At 33.4% G+C, this 20,742-nt stretch overlaps 1 protein-coding gene across 2 annotated transcripts in view; it reads left to right on the plus strand.

Moving 5' to 3' along the window:
- The window catches only part of lov (BTB/POZ domain-containing jim lovell protein), a 514,518-nt gene that overhangs the window by 94,980 nt on the left and 398,796 nt on the right, over positions 1-20,742 (plus strand). For both annotated transcript variants that reach the window (XM_072538478.1, XM_072538479.1), the window contains exon 2: positions 13,318-13,357. The gene's annotated coding sequence lies outside the window, so the exon portion shown is untranslated. The remainder of the gene's footprint in view (positions 1-13,317; positions 13,358-20,742) is intronic.

Consider the following 20,742-nt stretch of genomic DNA (forward strand, 5'->3'; position numbering starts at 1 on the left):
TCAAGAAATCCAGAGTATATGTAATCGTCTTCAAACTAATGGAATTACAGTAACAATATTGTGGGTCCCATCACACGTTGGTATTCCAGGTAACGAAAAAGCCGATCAAGCAGCAAAACAAGCATGTTTTCTTAACATAACAACAGACATTCATCATCAGATCTAAAAAGAACACTCATACATAAAATAATGGACCTTTGGAGTGATCATTGGAAAAGAAGCAATACTAAGTTAAGCGTTCTACAACCAAACATTTTCTACCACCAGCTCCCATCAATGAAAAGAAAGGACAAATAGGAGTGTTCGATCATTCGAAGATTGAGAATAGGGCACACACGCCTTACACATGGACACCTAATGAATTCCAGTAATCAGATTTTGTGCCAGTACTGCAACACCACGACTTCCGTAACACATGTACTTCTTGACTGTCAACACTACCTAGCGACCAGAACAAAATACAATTTTGGTAACAACCTTAAAAGACATACTTATCTCAAACAGCAGCAACTATGAAAATGTATTAAACTTTTTAAAAAACACAAAGTTATACAATTTAATTTAAAACAAAATGTATTATAAAACATGTATTGTAACTAATTTGTACCCAATGTAAAGTATAAACCATGTAAACATGAATGTAAATTGTACCTGTGTCAATGACCATTAGCTGTCGAGATACATATTCTCGAAATAAAAAAAAAATTCTGTAAACTTGATCGTTTTCGAGTTGTAAACATTTTAAATCTAAAAAAACCTTAAATGACGATTTTTAAGGATCAAAAATACAAGTAAAAAATATTATTTTTGAATTCACCCAGGGCCTTAATTTAATTTCAAACCTTGTTCCGTCATTTTCTGATATAAGTATTTTGGACAAATTTCATTTTAAAACATTGTTTTTTAATCATCAATTATGCGCTTATGACAGAATGGGCGCTCGGGCTGCGGCGTGCATTTGTATTGTCATTGTACGAATGATGGCCCGCCCTGTATTTTTTACTTGTGTTTTTAAGAATTGAAAATCGTCATTCTGCGTTTTTTTCAGTTTAAATTATTCGGTAACTTAAAAACGATCAATTTTAGAGAGAACTTAGAACAAAATTTTTTTTTAAATAATCCAAAAACCTAAAAAACTAATCCGGGCCGAAACAATTTAGTGATACAATTTAGTTAAAAAAAAATTTGAACAGCTTTTCGCTTGGGTGACCGTTTGAATCTTATTTTAGGGTATCTCTATAAGAAAAAAATCTAATGGGAATATTTTTCCGAACGAACCCGAACTTTTCTCCTTGTCTAGAACCAGTGAATGTTAATTAATATTTCATTAATTAATAATATCATGTAGACCTCCGGAAACTTTTTTTAAGTTTCGTTCTTTTTTTTCTGTTTGTAATAGGGCGAGGTCCTGTCATTTCTGTAATCTACCTTCTTCTGACGTTGATGTATAGCTGTCATAGCAACTGAACTTCTTGATCCTGGCTTTTATGTTTTCGTCCACTTTGTCATACTTTGCTATAAACCAGATATAAATCTTCAAGACCATAATCCGACCAATAATGAGCTATGGATGTGAAACTTATATATTGACTCAAAAGTCTGTAAATGACATGGACCTTTTTGAAAGAAAGTTATTGAGATGAATACTAAGCTATATAAATGAAAACAACAGGTAGCGAGTCAAATTCAATTATAAAATTTATAATACATATAAAGAACCACCTTTATCTCAGTATCTCCGCCTTCTGCGTCTTTAATGGGTAGGACAAAAAACAGGTTCCAAAAAAACTTTTAAATGCTAGAATTCAGGCCAAGATACCTATTGGGAGACCGAGAAAGCAATATAATGATATTCATGAGGACGCAAGAAATCTCCTTGGCAGTCGATCTTGAAGAAGAGTGGCTTCAGACCGTAATGAATCGAGAGATATGCTAAGGAAGACATGGCTTGAATTAAGCTTCAGTGCCATAGGATTGATGGTGTATTTGGATATAGTGGAAGATCCTGATTCTAAAAATGTATCATCATTTTCAATTTGACCAATACACTTTTCCCATGATTGCTCATTTGTTTGCATTGAAATCCTTTTGGCTTTGTTCTTCGCCTTTCCGTTTATTTCTTAGTGTTTATCTGTCTTATTTTGCAAGTACTTGTGTTATCCACTTTTCGTTTCAACTGCTGCCTTTTCACTTTCTTTTTCCATCAAAGAGAATTCTATAATCAAAGCTACCTAAATTATTTTGCCTGGAGCAGGCAACAAAGAAAAAGGTTTTTAATGAACTTCCATTCTATTATTTTATAGACCCCTCTTGCCTTTCTTATTTTCATTTTCTATTTATTTTTGTCCACCTCCTTTACCGTTGGACACTTCGTGTTGGAACTAGTCTTCTTTTTTTGATAGTTTTCGTTCTCTATTAATCTATTTAATTTTATTCCTTGTGATTTTTCTTAAAATTGTTTCTGCTGTCATTATCATCTTTTGTCTCCATTTAGTGACATTAAAAAATCGTTCACCTCCAAAATTCCATCAAGCATCATCTAATTATAAAAATCGTTAAAGTTAAAGACATAACCGAAAAAGAAGAAAGATAACGACAACAATATCCCGGCTTTCAATAATGTTTTAATTCCCAAAATCACTTTTGTGTTTGATTTATTAAATAACTCCACTTTCTCCTATTCACGTCAACTTAAAGAACCATTAAGACATTGCTCCAGCTCGCTTATCTACAATGTTATTCGACAAAAAGATGAGCGTAGTCGTAGGAGGGACGTGAGGATGAGAAATATTGAACTTTTACGTCGAAAGATATTTACGTCGAAATATAAAATACGTGAAGAGACTGATACTTTTTTATAACAAATGTTTATTTGGTAATAATTTTACCAATATTTACTTGTGTTACATTCTGTTCTTTTATGTTTAACATGTAGGCATACATTTGACTTTAAGTAAATGAAACGCCATGACACTTTGAAATATCTGCAACTAACAGCCCACCTAGTCATGCAATCCGCACAGATAAATACAAAGCCTTCCTTCAATTACTTGGCAGTAAATTCGTAGCCAGGCAGACTGGAATGCGAAATACGCGCACTGAGGCTCAAGAATCACAACAAGAAAAGGTCGTAATCTTTTAAAAGCAATAACCGATAACAACTACGATTGTCACACCAACGGAATCCCTACATACTGACCGAGTGACCTCAAAAAACTTTCAGATTTACTAGAACTACTACATAAGGAAAGGAGTGTCCAGATACAACTGTCTAATAGAATTCAGCTATGATCTCTCATCAGATCATAGACCGCTTATTATAAGCAAGAGTACTACAGTTATAAATACCCCCTCCTTAACTCGCGTCAAAAAACACCAACTGGGTAGATTTTCAATCCGACCTAGAAGGAAACACTTATCTTAATCTGCGGATTAATCTCCACATGACATAGATACAACAGCTCAATACCACAACTGTACGCAAACCAACACATACCACAAATGTTCCCATGCACATTCGCCAACTTAATGCTGAAAAACGTCGTGCGAGGAGAACCTGGCAAAAAACTAGAAGCAACATAGATCTACATATATTTAATAGATTACGTGGGCAACTTAAAGCAGCCATCAAAGCCTCAAACAACGAAACCTTTTAACATTACATTACAATTCTTACAGCAAATGACTAGGCGTTATGGAGGGCGACTAAGAAGCTTACACCATACCTTCCATATTCCTTCCATTATATTCCTGAGAAACCATACACCATATTTCTTCCATCCGTAAACCAAATTGCAAATCTTCCTGTTTCAGTAAAGAAAAATCGAACGTCATTGCTGAACATCTTACAAACGTATTCCAAACAGAGCCAGCAGACCCTGATGAAGAACTGAAAGAATTAATTAGCGCAGCAAGCCAAGAAAGAAATAAATAAACCTTACTCACGAAATGCTCCAGGTTGTGATTTAATTTCGGCATAAGTACTAAAACAACTTCCTCACAAGCCCATTAACCATTACCGTGCCAACAGTTATATTTAACCGCAAGCTTATCATTTGTTCCAAAAATATGAAAATTCGCTGAAATCATCATGATTCTTTAGCTAGGAAAAAACCAAGGAAGTAACATCTTATCGACCCATCAACCTACTCCCAACTATAAGCAAATTTTTTTTAAGGATTGCTGCTACAAAGAATATATACAGATCCGTAACAATACTACTAAAACATCAGTTTGATTTTCGGGAAATCGCTCGACTATGAAACAAATCCATCTAATCTAAAATAAAATAAAAAGGTCTTGAAGAAACGAAATACTGCAACGCTATATTTCTAAACATCTCACAAGCGTTTGACAAAGTCTGGCACAGAGATCTGGTTTACAAAGTAAAAATAGCACTATCCAGTAACTATTTCCTCCTACTCAAATCCTACACATCAAATAAACATTTCAATGTTAAATTCAATGACGAATAATCCAACCTCTGTCCTATTAACTCCGGAGTCCCGTAAGGTAGTTTTCTCGGTCCGCTGCGCTGCTTTTCTTACTCTACACAGCCGATATACCAAAGACTAATAATACTACAATCACTTCGTTTGCTGAGGACGTAGCAATACTAGCTGTAAATGAAGATTCCACACAAGCCTCACAAAAGCTGCAACATCATGTAGACATACTCAGTGATTGGTACACAAAATGGCGAAAAAAAGTAAAACAAAATCAACTCAAATAACATTTACCAATCGCCATAACACATGCTCATCTGTAAGAATGGATAATGTAAGAATACCAAGAGTAAAAGACGCTAGATACCTTGGCCTCAATCTTGACCAACGTCTCACTTGAAAGAAGTATATCCAGACCAAAAGAAGACAGCTCGACTTAAAATTTCGGCAAATGTATTGGCTTCTTGAACGTAAATTAAAACTTTACATCCAAAACAAAATTCTTTTATACAATGCCATACTCAAATATATCTGGTACTACATACTACACATATGGAGCTGTGCAAAGCCTACGTCGCTGAATATCATCCAAAGATTTTATTCTAAAGTGCTAAGATCGATCGTGGATGCACCATGATAGGGAAGTAATCAAACACTTTACTACGGCTTAGAGATGACTTTCATCAGGGAAAAAATCCATCAAGCACAGAGTCACAAAATTATTCACAAGAAGACACTTATCTCCCACATTCTTTACGTCAGTTCTAAAACTTGCTTGGAAGCCTCCTGATAACAGATAACTTAAAAGAAATTGGAACTATGCTTACTAAGATAGATGCCGCCTATAATTAAGTTGGTTTGAACAAAAATTTTGGAAAGACACAATACATGACAAATCTGGTACAAAGAAAAAATTCAAAAGTCAACTGCAACAAAATAGGATTAGTTCATAAATATAAAAACTGAGGTCATTAAAACCAAATTGGTACGAACAACCAAACGGCAGAACTGCAGATAAGAATCACTATAGCATGGATCGCATATGGAGCTCTATCAGATATCTTTAAGAGCAACATGCCAAATTATTTGAAAAATAAGACGTTCGACCAATGTATGCTTTCAGTCATGACTTTGCCAAAACACTTTCCTTAATCCAGGCTATAGCAACCATACTCAGAGTAGCCCAGAGATAAATGGAACGCTCGTTACTTGGACTGACTCCCAGAGACAGAGTTAAGAACGAAAAAATAAGAAAGACAGACGTCACAGATGTCATAGAGCGCATAGCATGGCTGAAGTAGAACTGAGCGGGCCATGTGGCCAGGATGAATGTCGAGCGGTGGATCCAAAAAATTAAAATGTTGAGACCACAAAGCTAATAGAAGAAGCAGAGAGAGACCGCATACACGATGGACAGACGACGTCAAAAGAACCGCTGGAAATTGGCTGCAGGAAACACAAGACCGACAGAAATGGAAGAAATTAGGAAGGTCTATGTTTAAATTTAGACGCACAAGGCTGGATGATCAATGATAAATGGTTTGAGAAAACAGATGGTCTCAAAACTACCCAAAAAATTAAATGACCGTCTGTAAAACATTAATAAGACCAGTGCTAACATATGGAGCAGAATCGTAGTTACTTACACAGAAGAACCAAGAACTGCTTAAAGGTTTCGGGCGAAAAGTCCTAAGAAAAATTTATGGAGGAGTAATAAAACAAGGTTTATGGCGTAGGCGTTGTACCTTTGAGTTGTATAGAAAATTTGGGGAACCTGACGTTATAAAATGTATTAAAGTAGCACACCTTGAATGGGTAAGCCATGTAATCGGGCGGGAGTATGGTGTTACAGTCAGAAACATTTTTGACAGAAGAAAGCCGATGAGACTTAGGCATCAAGACAACTTGGAAAACAAATTAAAATCTATTGGAGTTGGAGCATGGAAAAGAGTTGGGAGAGACAAAGGTGAATGAAGGGTTGTTCTGAAGAAGGGTATGACTTATAATAAGCTATGATGCCACTGATGATGATGATACTTAATGAAGAAATTGTTACTTATTTTTAATAACGGATTTATTACGGCTGTCGCCGCTTCTCCGCCCCCAGTTTCCATCTTTTTGTTTCTGCTTTGTTTTCTGCTCTGCCCTTGTTTATTCTTTCTCTGATTTCATCCGCGCTATTTCCCTTCTTGTTGAAAATGACCCCCAAATATTTGCAGGATTGCACGCCTTTGATTTTGTTGTCTTCCAAGACTAGGTCACATATTTCATCTGTTCCCACTGAGAGATATTCACATTTTGTCATATTCATGTTTAGACCTGCCACCTCATATTCTTCTTGCAGTTTTCTTACCATATAGCTAAGATCGTAGCTGTCTTCGGCAATTACTACCTGATCATCCGCAAAGAAAAGTGTGTATAGCGTATTTTCTTCCACCGTTATTCCCATGTTTCTACATTTTTTACCTATTTGACTAAGGATCTGTCCAAATAGATTTTAAATAAGGTGGGCAACAGACAGCAGCCTTGTCTTAGTCCCTTTGTTGTTTTAAAAGGAGAGGTGATTTCTTGTCCTATTTTAATTCTTGCAAAGTTTTGTTCGTAGTATTTTTGAGTGGCGTTAATAAGAATTAGGTTCATTTTCAAGCTACCCATTTCTATCTATAGTTGGGAGATAGTTACACTGTTATATGCTTTTTCCAAATCTATTAAAGCTATATGAGTTTCTATTTCTCTGCACTCGTTTTTCCATTGCAATTTTTAATGTGAAAATATAGTATCTAGCTCCATAGTGGAGCGTCCTGCCCTAAATCCCACTTGTTCTTCGGGTTGTTTGTCTTTAATATCATTTTCTATCAGGTTTCGTAGTACTTTTGAGTATAGTCAGCCTATAGTAGCAATCACTGCGATCCCTCTATAGTTTTTAGGATCCATCTTTGTGCCTTTCTTGTGTATTGGAGAGATATACGATTGTCTCCATTCTTCTAAAACTTCTTCTATGTTTAAGCATCTTTAGAATAATTTTCGGATCATTTCAAACAGTTTTGATGATCCATACCTAATCAACTCTGGATGTATTTCATTCCCTTAACTGCTTCTTTCACTTGTTTTATTGATATTTCTATTCTTCCTTCTACTTCTACTTGTTCATTTGTCTGTTTAAACCTTTCTCTTCTCTCTGTTAATAAGTTCTTAAAATGCTCTACCCATGTGTTCTCTGGTATTCTATTTATTATGACTTGGTGTTTTGTCGATTTTCTCATCGTTTTTATAGTTCTCCAGGTTTCAGAGCTCTTTGTCCCTCCTATATGGTTGTATAGGTATTGGCATTTTTGTTTCCATGCACTATTTTTCTTTTTAACCACTTCTCGTTTGACTTCTTTATTCAAGTTTTTATATTGTTGCTTTGTTTGTTCGTCTCCCTATTGTAATAACTTTTGATATACTTCCTTCTTTCTTTTTATCTTTTCTTCCACTTCTTTATCCCACCAATATGGTTTATCTACTCTCCGTACCTGTGGCCCTAAGGCTTCTATCGCTGCGTCTTTCATGCAGTTTTTTATATGTTCGTATTCATCTGTCGTTGATCTGTGTGATTCCTGTAGTTTTTGTGTTAGTCTCTAGGAGTAAAGTAACTGTATGCTCTCGTTATCTAGATTGTCTAAGGTGTACGTAGCTCTTTCTATTTTTTCTCTGTGTTCTTTGTTGATGTCTGTATGGTTCCTGTCTACGAATGATGTATATATTTTTCTTATTATCAGGCAGTGGTCCGAGCTGCACTCTGCTCCTCTATTCACCTTTACGTCCTGTACTCTTAACTTAGTTTGTTGTCTTGTTATGAAATAATTTATTATCGATTTTAGACCTCTTGTGTGGTGATACCAGGTGTATTTAGGTATATTCTTGTGGCCAAAAAAAACCATTGAAAATCTTTAACTCCTATTGTTGGCATATATTTATGAGTCTTTCTCCGTTGTTGTTAACAGTTTCTTCTCCATGCATGGAAATTGTTACTAATGGTTTAAATATATAAATCGTTTATGATATTGAGTGCGTTTAAATTGTTTTTTACAAACGATCTTCTTTGGTGGAAAGTCAAAACGACAAAATAAACGTACTTTCGACATAAATTGGGAAATAGCGTCAGTACCGTGCTATAAAATACAATAAAAAATCACATAAAATTTGTATAAGAATTTTTAAGTTGTTCTACCATTGTCGATTTATTCGACACTAAAAAACCGATTGTCTGTAATGAATAATAAAACACCAATATATCGGAATGAGAACCCAGGAAACAAAATCATTGTTAATCCGTATTTAATATTTAATAAGAATCCGTATATTTAATTAGAATTTTGTTTACGACATTTTCTATCATAATCCTTTTATTTATTTCTATTTTCCGTTATTACAAATGTTGATTTTTAGGCAAAATTTTTCCGCAAGGAATGTGTTGGCGGTGACGTAAAACCGCTAGCCCTTTCGACAGCAATCCCTGCGGAAAACCTCCCAAACCACCTAGTAGAATATGATAAAAGGATCGACACAAAGAAAATACAAATGCTGATATTACTCCGAAATAGTTCTGAAAACAAAATGTGGTCTCCAACTGATGTGGTGTTTGTAACGACGATAATTCCCGCGGAAATGTTAAAATATATGAAGTCTTTAAGTGATACGGTGTTTTAAACTACAATAATATATCCGCAGGAATGTTCAAATAACAGAAGGGTTGGTTTTAAAACCAGGAAATAAATTTATATGACGTATTTTAGTCGTAGATCAAAGAAAGTAAAGAGAGTATAGTCTAGTTAATGTGCTCTAATGTTTTTAGGGTTTAAACATCACTTAAAAATAAAACTTGTTTAAAAATAAGTTAGTTATTTTCTTTAAAATAGCTTTATTGATGAATTCGTGTTTATTATAGTCATTCAAACTCAACCCCTACAAAAATATTCTCCTATAATTAACCCATCGTATATTTCTAACATTATTGCCCCCAAGGGGGTAATTAAAAATCTAAACTAAAATCAAATCCTATAAACGATATTTTCTTTCAGATTTATATTATGCCTAAAATTTGGATCTCTCCTATAGAGTTTTTATATATCTAAAGTTTTCGTTGATCCATCGGTTTACAACGATTGTTTTAGAATCCACATTTTGTTTTCGCCCTAATTCATCATTAGCGCGTAGAAACGTTTTTATTTAGGGGACAAACAGTTTGATAAAATTGGAAGATAATGCACAAATAATAACAGTTTTCTAACAAAAATTGTGCGCTGTATAGTTGAAAAGACAATTCTACAATAGTATTTTTAAAAGCGTAGTACTTTAGAGAAACAAAACTTGGTAGTTAAACAAACAAACAGAGAAAAAGCTACTATTATCGGTTCACAATTTGTCGATAGCTCACTACAAGTTTAACCCTAATAAGAGAACTGAAATACAGAGAGGATAGGTAATACGATATAATAGTAAAAACCAACCTGAAACTGACGGTTTAAGATGTTTTTGACTAACCCACCTTGTATCTGAAGGAATACAATACCTTATAATCCTATTACGAGGGTATTTTGAATGGTTACAGATGACCGACCAGTGTCGTAGAGTATATGACTGAAACATTTATTTGAACTAAATAAATATATTTTTTAAATTGTACTTATGTAAATTGTATTTTTTAATAAAACTTATTTATTTTATTCAAAAATAAAAAGTTTCTTGTTATTTGTAAAAGATACATTTATTTAATTAAGGGGAAAGGCGCCAAATGTCGCCTGGCAAAATTTCCAATGTGTTTTAAATGTATCCATTATTTTCGAATCCGGAGAAAACTAATAAATATTTTTGAAAAATTTTTTTTTTTTTAGTTTTCTCAGGATTTGAAAAAAAAAATGAATACATTTAAAACACATTGAACATTTTGACAGGCGACATTTTGCGCCTTTCCCCTTTAATACCTTACGATTACAACTACTATTACTTACCTTATATAATTACGATTAGAAAACTATTCAAATTCAAAATAAATAGGATCAACTTCGGAATCCGAGTTGTCTTGAGGGTTAATAATTAGTGGTTGTGTCTCTACGGTCGCATCAATTATGTTATCAAGATCACACATTTTTTGTTCTTCTTCTATTACATGTCTTACTGCATCTTTCCAGTTTTGTTCTGTAATATGTTATAAAGACTCGTATAACAATTCACGTACAGCTTGTATTTTATATGACGTGTTTTTTCTAGCCACATAACTTTTCATTTGTGCCCAAATGAGTTCAATTGGATTTATTTCGCAGTGGTAGGGTGGAAGTCCAAGGACTGTGATGTTTTGTTTTTCCGCCATTTTGTCAACTACGTATTTCTTGAACTTAGATTTGTGTTGCCGGGCAATTTTTAAAAGTTCTGCTTTTACCATTCCATCTTCGTAAGGCAGATCCTTATTCCGCAGCCAGTCAAGAATATCCTGTTTCTTCCACGCAGTCGTTGAAAGTCTTTCTACTAGTCGTAAATGATAAGGTGCATTATCTAATACTATAATTGAATTTGGTGGTATGTGTTCAATCATCTGCTCATAATACTCTTCGAAAACATCAGCTGTCATCTCCTCGTGATAGTCTTTTGTGCTTTTGGACTGAAATTCCAACAAACCATGCTTAACAAATCCTTTTTCACTGCCAATGTGAGAAATTATTAATCTACTGCCTTTACCAGAACGTGGGGAGATACCAGTAGACCAACCTTCCATAAAGGCTTGCCCGGAGCTTAATATATTTTTATCTGACCAAATTTTTTTTAGAGTATGACCTGAGTTTACCCACGTTTCATCCTGGTAGAAGATGGGCCTTCCTTCAGCCCGGAATTTTCGTATGGATCTTAAATAATTTCTTCTCCAACATATTATCTCCTCCCGGTCAATCAAAAGTGATTTTCGGTCTGATTTCTCCTACCGGAAATCTAATTCTTTTAAAACTTGCCACAATTTAGTTCGTCCGATATGAGGCAAATCCGGGTCGTCTCTAACTTCTTGTAAAATTTTATTTAGGTTTGGTATTTCTTTCTTGAAAAAAAAAATCCATGAATTTTCCTTCGAATATCATTTTTGGCAAATTCATCAATTTCAATAGGCTTTTTCTCTCTCTTTAAGTGTTCGTTTGTGTTTGGGTTAGCTATACCGGGTTTTTTTCTTTCTGATAGGAACCTATATATATAGTTGACTCTCCTACGCCAGTCATGTTGGCACAACTTTCGACTATATTGCGAACAGTGTTTGTCGGATTCTGAGAAACCAGCGCATCGTGAACATCAGGACAATAGTCTTCTTTCTTGGTGAATAGACAGACTTACTGACTACCTAACAGTACCGGTGTAAAACTTGATGATGTTGATGAAGAAGCCATCACAAACAATCCAACAAAACGAGCACGAGCGAAAGGTACTATATGTTCATAGGTATATGGAATAAAAATCACTCACGCACTGCATATAATTTTCGCAAAAGAAATATTCGAGACGCTAATTACTGCCGTAGACGCGGAAACACCGACGAGCCGTAAATTACATGCGATCAAAAACGTACTAAACAAAAAAATTGTTTTTGTTCGTAATAACTTCACCCTTTCAAGTTAAGTTTCGAATATAAACTGAACAGGCGAGGCACGTGGCCAAAGCGGGCATCTTTATACCCATTATATTATTAAAAATCTGGGGAATTCCATCCTAATTATCTTGCAACGAATAGTACCTTCGGATATGAATTCCAGGTTTTCTAGTTAAGTGATTAAACGCGAAGATTAGTATTGAAATATCCAAAGAGATAAGGTATTCTTATTTACAAAATTGTTAATGGTTAAATTCTTATTTTTATTAATATAATATAATAACTAACATTAGCCGTGAAAGTTTTAATTGTTTTTTTGCTAAATATATTAGTATTAAAATATTATTAATATTATATATAACAGTATTAAAACATTATATTATTATTTAATGAATAAACACCTCAGGAACGCCTATAATTTACGACCGTTTTATGAGTTTGAGGCACATTTCGTGCTCTCAACAATTTGTGAACAGAGAATAGCATTTGAGATTAATTTTTACATTACGTATTTGTAATGTGTATCCAGAAGGATAAGAAGAAGAAGTAGATCTACAGAATAAAATGCAGATGTAATCTAGCTAAAGTTGCTGTAGGAAATATGGCTAAAATATGGAAGGTCTCTTAAATTTCACAAACTCTAAAATGAGGTTGATCAACTGCTTAATATTCCCGATACTGATATACGGATGTGAATTTTGGACCCTACGACAAGCACAAGACAAGTCCATCTCCAACAATTAAAATACTGTGAACATTTTATGAGAGCAGACACAGAAAACATGGAAAAGCTTATTACCCAAGGAAAGCTAGAAGCCTGAATGTCATGAGAAAGATCTCCAACAAGACTGATCGACCAAATTACCGGAATATGTAAAAGACCTATGCATAAGTTAAACGAAATAACCGGAGACAGAGATCTTGGGAGACGGACAATACAAATTACGATGACCACTACACTCCCTCGGTGGGATCAGAAATGAAGAAGGAGATGTAAAGACGATTGTAATTGTCAAAAAAGAATCCTATCACGTATTACCAAATCGAGTATAGAATTAGTTTTGGACCAACATAAGTACCACGGATTACAATTTTCTGTCTTGAAATTCCTTTAAGGATACAGTTTGTACAAAACAATACTATATTAAGGATTATTATTAGGATATTAAGGATCTTGCTATATTTGAACAAATTTAAAACTTATTTTCCAATATTTTTATCAGTTTTTAACTTTTTTATATTACTAATTCTACATTTCTATTTCAGAAGTCTATTTAAACAAGAATAATGAAATTTTACTGATAAGGTAAGTCTCTTTTTAATATTACGCCTTTACCTTATAGTTGTGAAATACCAGCCACATTTTTTTTTGCTTATTGGCTTTGACTTGGAACCTTTAGCCACGTAATTACATATGAATATTAATATTCATTCATACAGGATTGTACAAGGAGGACACTTTTCACGCTCAGGGATTCATCAGAGCGGCTTTATTGTAACAAACAAGACATAAATCACGGTTAGATAGGTGGACAACCAGCCACATTTTAAATATTTTAATAAAAATAGTTTAAAAAAAAATAAAATGTTATTACCGAGGAATACTATAATATCTGAAAATTTTTTATTTATTATTATTTTAATTTGTTATTTGTTATCTTTGCAAAGAACCTAAGAACAGTAACTATACAACCACTTGCTCCCCAATCCTCGGCAGACCTTATACGATCAGGGGGTGCAACTAAATTTCGCGAAGAGAACTAGGACCAAGACGAAAGTGGAAAAACTTAAAAAAGTTGGCACAGTGGGCGGTACAGTAGATTGTAGAAAAAAAAATGCAAATCTTTCAAAATGATCAGTTTTCTAATTCTAATAGTCAGACAAAGTTGTATCCCTAAATTTAGCAGGTTTTGACAAAATACTTCCGTGGAAGAATCAGATCATTTATAAATGTAAAGAATGTATAGATTATATTTTTCTATAAAAAAAGGCTCTTCAATAATTACTGCAGCGCACAAAAACATCAAATTAACGATAGATATTGTATTTTTAATTGCTGCTTGTAAGGCTTGGTGTCCAAGATATAACGTTTCATCATATTTTCTCTTTGTCAGTTCCTAACTGTCTCTGCCTTTCTAACTGTGTATTTTTATTTGTCCAGTCCACTTTAACTACGCATTTCTTACTCAGTGTATTTCTGGTTTATCTACGATATCTATGTAACTGGAACATGTAACTTTTTTGTAGTATGCGAAATTTTGTCTATGTTTGCCTTTACTTGGTTCGTATTTTCAAATGCTTAGTCAGATTGATTTTTTGTTGTTTTATTTTTTTTTTTTTAAATGTGCTATTGCCTATTCTCCTTTTCTTTCCTATACTTCGTTTTTTTTGGTAGGTCTCCTTTGATTTTGACTGTTAACATATGGTCACTGTCAGCGTGTTGAATTTTTTTGGTTTTGCTGTCTGGAGAAATCGATGTTACTGTATATATAGATCTATGATCAACTATTTCTGTACTAATTCGGAATAATATAGTAGAAGACCCGGAACGTCCTAAATTAAAAAGTAAAATATATTATTTGTTGAAAAATAAAACTCTGTAAGGCCACTTATTTATCGCATAATCCTGGTACATTATACTGCACTTTCCAAATAAATCCTCCCGTTTTTATTTTTTCTTGATTTATATACAGCCACACGCTAAATCACTAATATTTATTCATAATATATCGTGTGCAACATCGTTAGCGGAATCGCGCCAAAGAACAACCCGTAAGCAGTAGCGAGCAGAGAGCGGGAAAGTGTCAAAACGGCCGTGAGAACCGTATAAATTATGTCGGTGGAATTCCCTGCTGGCATACGCACTCCTGCTAAGCTCCCGTGCCTCTAACTCGCTCCTGCAACGGACGTATGTGTAAGTGTAAGAATATGTGCGTTACGTTTTTCGCTACCACTTTGTTTTCGTTTATACGAAATGTTCCGTTAGCTGTTTAATTGTCTCTCGTAAGTTATGGCGACAACGTGGAATTTTATGGGTGGGAAATTTTGAGCGTTTCTGGAACAGTTTTGCTAAAGTGAATTTTATAAATACTGGAAGGGATTTAATTCAAATGTTATACTATTTTACCAATATAATACCTCTAGTGGGACTAAAATAACTTAAACTATTTTGTTTTTTTTTACTCCAACGATAAGGCATTTGTTGTCTGTTTCAGCTCCAAACTTTTTAACGAAAATCAAAAAGAATAAGAAGAAAGATTTTCTCAAGTGTTATTAAATCCAACTTTCAAATCAGTTCGTTTATCACTTAGCTAATTTGATGCCAGCAGTCGATTGACAACCATTTTCGCACTAGAATAAATGTTACGAGCGATCTGTCTGGCTTTATGTTTCTGACAATACCTTAAATTATTGTGTAGGTAACAAAAAAACTGAGTCTAAACAATAAACATACCAGAATTATCATGAAAATTAGTGTCGATGATAAGGCAAAAATGATCTTGTACTTCTTCTGCTAGTGACTATCCTCTATAGATGTTGGCTATCACAATGGCGCATCCTGGTCCTCTATTTCCTTGTATTCTTTCTATCTATCAATGGTAGGATTGTGTATTTATTTTCATTTATCACTATATGTCCGAAGTATGCTAACTTTCTTTCTTTAATGGATTTTTAAGACTTCAGGTTCTTTTTGTAAACGTTGCATTACTGCGTCGTTAGTTATATGATGTACATATGATCTTCTGAGCATGCGACGATAGCACCACATCTCGAAAGACTGCAACCGTCTGCAAGACGCATCAGTGAGTGCCCATGCCTCTACTTCATACATAAAAACAGAAAACATATAACAATTAAGGATTTTGAGTCGGAGATGTAAGTTCAAGGTTAAATTGCAGAGAACTTTCTTCATCTGTTGAAAGGCACTCCTTGCTTTTTCGATCATATATTTAATCTCGTATGGGTGATCCCAGCTGTCTGTGATGTTGTATCCTAGGTATGTTATTTTTTCTGTTCTATCCAATACCTTATTGTCCGCCATAAACTTTGCATCTGTATCTTGGTTTTTGCTTATGATCATAATTTTCGTCTTCTTATTATTAAGTTTTATTCCATATTTTCTACCGATGTTAACTACTTGATCTATCAGTCTTTGTAATCCTTCAGCACTATCCGCAACAAGGACAGTGTCATCTGCATATCTTAGATTATTTATTACTTCACCGTTAACAATCACGCCATCAGTCGTTTCTCCCAAAGCTCGAAATAGTTCAGAGTACGCATTAAACAGCAAAGGCGAGAGTATGCATCCTTGTCATACTTCATCGGATAATTGATTGTCTACTCGAATCTTGGCTACTTGTTTCCTATAGAGATTGGCTATTATTCTTATATTCTTGTCATCGATGTTTGCGATTCGCAAAGTTTCAATAAGCCCCTTCTTCATTCTTTGTGACGAGGTCCGTTCCACGTTTTTTATACAACATAATATGTTATATGTCTATATTATAGAGTGTCAATTTACTATTTGATCTGATTTGTACAAGTAATTTTGTCTTACTTGAAAGTATTGCTAGCTCTACAAGTTTTCCAGTTTGTTTCAATTTAACGTAAGTTTGTATTTTATCCATACCCTGCACTTTATTGCTTTTGTATTCGGATTGATATTCTAATCTCCTCTAGCATTTTAGGTCTCGTTAGTTCATTTTCTTTTTTATCTTCCATCAGTTCTTATACCTCTTCATGTCAGGGTTTAGACGTAGTAATTGATAAATTTCTAAAAACCAATTCCAACATGTTTATAATATTCTTGATTTATTATTATAAATGAAATTTGAACTGAAGCATGCCTTGTTTATATAAAGGATATTTCCCTTTCTTTAGAATTAAATTAGAATTAAAGAAACATGTGACATCACAGGGCAGAGTTGTCATTTGACAATGGTTGTCGACTGAAGTGAGGCATAGCACCTTATACATTATACATTCCATGTCTGCCACATAGAATAGACTGGAGTCAAATACACAGAAATTATAACTGAAATAAATGAAGATTGACAATTAAAATAAAAATTAACTAAGATATTTAGTTGATTGAAGAGTTAAAATAAGAATTGGGCTCCAAAGGTAATAAATGAATAAAATAAAAAAAAAAATTGAAATAAAATAATTATTTAAAGAAAACTAACAAATATGACGTTTATAGTGTTACACGATTGTATTAGTAAATATCTGTAATCTGTTATTCAAATGTGTAAATTTATTCCTATTATCCAACCCAGTAACACTCTGCAGCCCGTTACACAAGAACTTTTATTATATGATTTTGTACGTTTAGATTTATTTTACAAAAGAATGTATTTGTTTTTATTACTGCAATTTATCAACATTCAGAGGTGACTATCAAGAGATTAGATTCTCATCTTCGATATTACGACAATCACAAACCCAGCTTCTGGCACCGGCTGCAAACAATAACTCTCCTTAAACACTACAGATCTTACATTTGCTAAAAATAAAACTAAAGAAAAAAATCAGGCAACCGAACATAAGTTGTTGGTTAGTGGAGAGACAGACGGAGAGGAAGAATGTACGAATGAACGAAAACAAGTCGGTAATCTTGTTATCGAGTTGGAGGAGGAAATAATGCAGATTTGCAGATTTTGCAGTTTAATAAAATCATGTTGAAATTCTTCGTGGATCTTGTATACTCTCATTGCTAAATATATAATTACTCGGATTCACTTTACCAACATAATCACTCAGATATGAACTCAGGACTGTACTACGACTTTTTTAGAGATCAGCCACCAATACAACTTCGATAAAGTTAAGTTAAAAAAAATCATTCATGTTTGGATGTAAATATATAAAAAAAAATCAATTTTATTTACTGGAACCTGAAAATAGGTATATAGGAAAAAGCTGTACATAATTAAGACGAGAAACTTCACGGAAATATCACGGACACATAATGAAAAACGGCGCTAAATATAGATTACTAAAAATAATCCTTTAGGACAAATTATTCGGAAAGCGCGGGATAGGAAGAAGAAAAATATTGTGGATAAAAACACTGAAGAAATGGTTCATCACAGCAACTAATCTTATTTAAAAACTTTCATTTAAACAATCCTTTTGATTCCACCCACTTCAGTTGCTGTTTTCTTTCACACTTCACTGTAAGTATTCCATTTTTCTTTCATTTTCCATTTTTATTTTTAAATCTCTATTTGTCTTAATTTTTTGTTAGTTTTTTTTTTCTTGTAAAGTTCTCGCACACTTTCTATCTTGATTTTGTTTACCTGTACTTTCTTGTACTCTTTTCTTTCCACCTCCTCCATTTTTTCATCCTCGAGTTTTGCTGTGATCATCCTATGTTGTGTGGACAGTTCCGGTTTTTTTTCTGTTTAGATATTTTGTTTGTTTTGTTCTAGTTTTCTCGTATATACTATATAGTCGATTAAACTTTTCACATTTCTCTCTTCAACCACAAATGTATATTTGTCTTCAATAGTTTGTTCACTGAATCTGTCTCCTATTATCAAGTTATTCTTACGGCAGAATTTTAGCATTTTAACTCCATGTCTATTTAATGTTTCTTTCCCATAATATCCAATACATCCCAATCCTTTATTAATGTCCTTACCTAGTCTTAAATTCTAATCTCCTAAGATTATTTGTTTTTCTCTTGTCTCTCTTAATTTGTCTAACGCATTTTGTAGTTCGTTGTAGAATTCTATCATTGTCTCTTCTTCATTACCTTTTGTTGGTCTGTATATCTGTATTATTTCTGTCTTGTCTTTTAACTCTATGTGGGTTGTAATTATTCTAGACGATACTGCTTCGTAGTTTATTATCCTTGATTCTATTTTTTTATTCACTAATATATTGACTTCTTTTTTTGTTCTATGTCCCTGCGGTACTCCGGAATAGTAGAGGCTATAATTCTCGTTGATATTGAGGTGTCCTCTCACTATCTTTTTTGTTTATCACGTATTTCCATTATTTGTACATCCATTTTTTTCATTTCTTTTATAGCTTCTATTTCCTTGCTGGTCAGAGACGTCAAATTCCATATCGCCATTCCTATATGATTTGTCTCATCATGATGTATTTCCTTTTTACCGTTTACTTCTTCTTCATTACTAGTGTTATCGTTGATTACATGCTTTCTGGTTTACCATTTATTACTATTATATCTGTTATTTGTTTTATTACCGTGTCTATTTTGAGTACTAATATTTAATTTTTTCCTACCTTCATTACTATTGATCTGCCCATTACCAATATTAGCACCATCCATAATATTGCTTCTACTGTTATGCCTAATATACATCATGAGTCATACTATTAATACAGTATTTATCATTTATATTCCAATACTATTCTTACTAGTACTTAAATCTAAACATTATTTATTATCATTTTCCGGCTATTTCCACCACTTTTTCTTTTTTCTGACACCATTTCCATTCCTGTGATTTTATTGTATCCTAATTTAACCATTTTCCCTCATCTCTCTTGCTTTATTTCTTAAAGTATTTATTTTTTCTATCTCTCCTTTTGTACGATCCTCTGTAATCCATATTTTCTCAGGCTTCACATTTTTAAGTTTATATTAACTGTTCCTTAAGACTGTTGTTTTCGTTATCGGTTCTTTTTGTTATCGTGTTTGGTTAGTTCGTTTTCTCTTTTCAGATTTTGTTTATCTTTTGTCTATTACTCCTTCGTTCTTTCTATTTCTAGTTTTATGTTTTTTCCTTCAATATTTTGTTTTATCTGTTCTCTGACTTCCTTTTTATCTCCTCTGATCTCCTTATTTTCTGTCTGTATTTCTGATTTCAACTCTTCTATTTCCGTTTTGATATCCTTATTCATTTCTGCTAATAATTTCTTTATTTCTCCCATTTCTTGATTTTTTATGCTGTTGTTTGTAGGTGTTTTTATCGTAGCTTGGCTTCTTTTGCAGGCTTCCTCCTCGTTGGATGAGTTATCGTGTTCTGGTTTATTTCTTTTGCTGTTCATTCAATTAAGTTACATGGATTTTATTACGTTTACTTTTACTTATATTTGTTAGTACTTTATGTCTATTTTTATCTCTATAGCTAGTGTTACATTTCCAGGGTATTATCCACAATTATTATAATTTAGTCCAAGTCTCAGCGTTAAAAGTTTTGCCCAAGTCAACCATTCGGAGGCCAGCTTTTCTCAGGAGACCTTTCTCTATTCTTTTTTATTACTAATGCGTTCGTCTCGTTTCACTTAGTTTATTACCGGTTATATATAGTCCTTAGTAATTAGGCTCCCTAATGCGATTGTATTTACTAGAATATTTTTGATCTTATCCTAATTTTACGTTTCTTTGTGATTAATTACTGAAAACCCTGTATACATAAATCCTTTATGATGTTAAAAGGTATATGTTATATACAGCGTGTTTTAAAAAGGTATGTCATAAATTAAATCACGCATTCCGAGGACAAAAATAAATTGATTGAATCCAACTTACCTTAGTACAAAAGTGTACACAAAAAAAGTTATAGCCCTTTGAAGTTACAAAATAAAAATTGTTTTTTGCATTATCTCCTAAACTACTTGACATTTTGTAATAAAAATGAACACGTTACTTTCTTGTTCTGAAAGCATTTTTCATAGAAAAGAAACAACAAAATCTAAGCCCACAGAAAA

Source organism: Diabrotica undecimpunctata, chromosome 7 (genome assembly GCF_040954645.1).
Source record: "Diabrotica undecimpunctata isolate CICGRU chromosome 7, icDiaUnde3, whole genome shotgun sequence".
NCBI classification, from domain to species: Eukaryota; Metazoa; Arthropoda; class Insecta; order Coleoptera; family Chrysomelidae; genus Diabrotica; species Diabrotica undecimpunctata.